The sequence below is a fragment of the Phodopus roborovskii genome, unplaced genomic scaffold, assembly GCF_943737965.1.
Source record: "Phodopus roborovskii unplaced genomic scaffold, PHOROB, whole genome shotgun sequence".
In the NCBI taxonomy this organism is placed as follows: Eukaryota; Metazoa; Chordata; class Mammalia; order Rodentia; family Cricetidae; genus Phodopus; species Phodopus roborovskii.
In genome coordinates this window covers 4,207,181-4,211,381 of record NW_026126629.1, presented here as the reverse complement: position 1 = coordinate 4,211,381, position 4,201 = coordinate 4,207,181, and the positions used below count along the sequence as shown (strand labels likewise).

At 43.7% G+C, this 4,201-nt stretch overlaps 1 pseudogene; it reads right to left on the bottom strand.

Annotated features, from left to right (window-relative positions):
* Positions 1-375: 375 nt before the first annotated feature.
* LOC127238267 (60S ribosomal protein L17-like) lies at positions 376-887 on the bottom strand (annotated as a pseudogene).
* Positions 888-4,201: the final 3,314 nt, after the last annotated feature.

Sequence of the window (4,201 nt, the reverse complement as noted above, 5' to 3'; positions counted from 1 at the left end):
CTTTGTGTGGCTTTCCCAATCTTATTTTCTGTCCTTCTCCATTGGAAGTGACAGTTGCATTCTTGAATATTTAAGAGAACTGATAAATACTTTTCTACAATCATTGCATAAGATTTGTATATTTGAGAAATTCTCTCAGTGTCTAGTGTCTTCCCAGCTCATGCTTCCAGGATTCCGCTCATATGTGTGACATCTACATTTGTAGTCCAGTTTACCTGATAGATGCCTAAGCAATGTCATCTTTAATTCCTACACAAACAAGAGCACTTTCTGTCTTATTTTTTCAACATGTATAATTTTTGTTAAAATTATCTGCTCTCATTACTTATTTTTTTTTTTTTTTTTACTTTTATCTGCATTTATTTTATGCCGAGTTTATTCCTGTGCCATAAGTTTTTGTTTCTTCAGTTTCTTCTGGGATATCTTCTCCTTCTGTGCAACGTCCTCTTCTGGTTTTGGAATAATCTGCTCCTTTTCCATGAGGATCATCTTAATGTGGCAGGGGGAGCTCATGTACGGGTTAATCTGCATCTTAGGTGCTTTGTTCACCTGGATGTGTTCAATGACCAGAGAATCTATGTCTAGACCCTTAAGCTCAGCATTACACTCTGCGTTTTTAAGCATATGCAGCAACACTTCAGCACTCTTTTTTTGGCTAAGGACCCTGTGTCCAGCCTTTGGCCTGGGCACACCTGCCTACTCCACCAATGTACCGCCGGAATGGCACACATTGCTTCTTCAACGTGACATCTTTCAGGTATTTGGTGGCTTTTCGGATATGCATGCCATTGATGGCCTGGGCAGTTCTTAAAGTGAACCCGAAAATTCGATCCTCTTGACTTGCATGATTTCGTGGGGTTTTATGGGTGGAGAGAATAGCAAACCATCTTCACAGGTCACCTCAGGCCACTTACAGGAAGAGGAAGTCTTCATTACTCTTATTATTCTACTAGATCCATCCAGTCTAGTCTTCTTTTTCTTGTATGCACAACCCAAATGTGAAAGCTTTAATGAAAAATTTGAGTGAGGAGACTAATATACTCCAGGTACTTCATGAATGCCTTTTCCTTCTCTTCTTTAGGCATTCTGGGAGTGCCCATTATCTGGTTTGGTTATTGGGAAATCCAATCCATGGTCATAGTTTCAGGTAATTATGTTCAAGGTCACCATGAAAACTCTATCTAATCTCATGATTGCTATGCTGTAAGTATGTAGATGGAACAGTGATTATACAAACAATGTTAACTTTAGAAATGTAAAACCTAACTCAAGGAGATATCAGAAAACTACCTCAAGAGGGTGCTGGTAGGTGATGCCTGAAGAGTAAGGAGAAGGTGCCTGAGTGAGGTGCTCAAATCAGAAAGCATTCCACAAGGAAGCACGCTGTGACATGTGACTTTGCCTGAACCACAGGAGAAGGGAGACTAGTAAACAATGAAGCTAACAGAACAGCTAGGGACAACTGTAATTCAACTTGTTTGATGAAGTTAAAATGTTATCACTAACCACTGAAGAATTCTGAACAAGACATGTCACAGTCACTTTTCAGACTTGACGCTGCTGTACACAGAATGAGGGTGTGGTAGGCAAGAGAAGAGGCAAGGGTGGGGTAGGGAGACCTCTTAAGGAAGTGAAATAATGCTCAAGTGAGGATTGATAATATTCTCAATCAACATAGCAGTGTAGGAGAGGGAAGAGAATGATATGATGTGGTCCAAGAAGGAGGGATGCTTGGTTCTAGTTGAGGGTGTGGATGGGAGAGAAAAGCACCTGTGCAGAGAGAAAGGAAGCTATTCTTCTGGTGCTCTTGTCTTGAGAAAGTCCTCCTTTGCCGAAGTGCTCCCTTGGCCCCTCATATGCAGAGTATGGGCCAGACCTACTCAAGAACCTGCTTCACAGAACCCCATCTCCTCGCCAAGCAAGCCAGCTGTTCCCCCTTTTAACTAGTGTGGAAGTGACGACAGTGACTCATAGAAGCAACACACTGGCCACATCTAACTGTTGTACTTTTTCCTCTCGGAATATGATCTCAAATTTTCTTGAACTACTGCCAGGAGGCCATGCCACATTGCCAGCAAGCACACTGAAAATAGAATGAAGGCAATTGCCTTAGGAAAGATTAAGGCAAAGAGTAAGACTGTACTTATGTAATACTCACCCTCCAAGTACTTGGGCAGCCTTGTGGAAGTCTCTTCATAGCTGTGTGGGTATCATATGGTGTGGGTACACCCTGCTGGAGAGGGTGTCTGTGTGGGAATCTGAACAACACACGGGCCCGCACTGGAAGGGATACCTGTGTTGGAGTCTTCTAATACAGCATACCATCAGGCCCAAACTGGAGAGGTATCCCTGTGGCTCTTCTGACATAGTATCACACATGGCCCATATTCTACAGAGAGCATCTGTGTGGCTATCCTGACACAGCATACCTCCCAAGCCCATGCTGGAGAGGTTGTCTGTGTAGGAGTCTTTTGACATAGCATACAACCTGGGCCCACACTGAAGTGTGTGTCTGTGTGGATATCCTGATAGAATTCACCACCCAGGTCCATGCTGGGAGGGAACATCTGTGTGGGCGTACCCTGACAGAATATACCACCCAGACAGGGCTGAAGGAGGCATTTGTGTGTGGGTATCCTCACAGAGCACACCATATAGGCCCACCTGGAGAAAGTGTTTATGTGGAAAGACCCAGACACAGTACCCAGCCCAGGCCCATGCCTAAGGGGTTATCTTTGTGGATATTCTGACAAAATACACACTACCCAGGCCACACTGGACTGAAGGTTTGTGTGGTTGTAACCTGGTAGTTCCCACCACCCAGGCAGGCCTGGAGGAGATATCCATGTGGCATCCTGTCAGCACACCACTCAGGTTCATGTTTTGGGAGTCCCTCACTTTAACCCACTATTCACATGCTTGCTAATTCTCTTGGAGGGAGCTGATCTCAGAACACAAATCTGCTTCAATTGCTGATATCCCAGCAAAAAGCTACCCAAATGAGACTTCATTAACCAATAAACACATCTGCACTCCATTGTGTTTGTCAGCTTTTGTTTGCAAACCTTTAGAGATGCTTGTGTTTGGAGATTATGGAGCCTGTTTGGGGAATACCTGTTCTAAAAGGAGCTTTGGAGACAGTGGAGCAAGTCTCTCATTTTCTGTCAAAGTAAACCAATGGCTGGGAAGTCCCATGGCCTCCCCGGAGCTTCCTGTGTTCTTCAAGTTTAGAGGAGGGTCTATAACCCCAGCCTGTAATATAGGAAAGGCTTTTCCCTCATGCCCTTGGCTTCTTACAATGAAATGTGGACAGCCAGAAGCTTCCTTGTCAGATCTTTTGAACACCCCCGGGGGGTGGAGAAAACATTAGTACAAAAGAAGGAAATTATAGATACTGAACTGACTCCAGGCCAACTAGCAAGAGTATTGTGCTGGCTTCCCTAAGCACCATAGAGGGAGGGAGGTGAGGCTGCCTCAGCCAGTCACAGCTCATAAACAGGCATAGAGCAACAGTGGCATGTCTGCAATGCCTGACTGGAAATGCAAACTAGAATGAGTAGCTGCTGATGAGGACCTCTGCAGTATCATTTGTTAATGTCACTCAGCTTTCTTTTTTCCTTTCCTTTAAAACCTTTGACATTCAGACTGAGCTGGCCAGTTCCACTAAATGGTAAGAATAAAACTCCAAAAAGACCTCATAGGTCCAAATATCCACCTGAAGAATGTCAAGAAGACATAGTGGATAAAGGCAATCCAAAGAAAAAATGAGATGATCAGGACATTGAGGTGCTTCTAGCGTCTACTCCTAGGCTGTTATCTAGTTGGAGAGAGGGAAGACCAGTAGAGAGAGAATAAGTAGAGTCATCATGTATCCTAATATAAACTTTGCCATCACGTGTATGGAACCACAATAGCTTTGTTTAGATGGAATCTATGTGCACATGTTTCTACGACTTTTAGTATATTCACAGATCAGTACAATTGCTGCACTGGGAGATCTTAAAAAAACAACCATCTCTTCAAAAGGACCCTTACCCACAAGCCCAGCCCCAAGGAACCACAAATCTACTGTGAGTTTGTAGATCCCGCTGTTACAGTATGTGATGGAGTCAAACTGCATGTAGTCTTAGCAAAGTAGTTTCTTTGGTAGACAATGATGCTTTCAAGGTCTACCCATGGACTTCACTTAAAAAAGTATTTC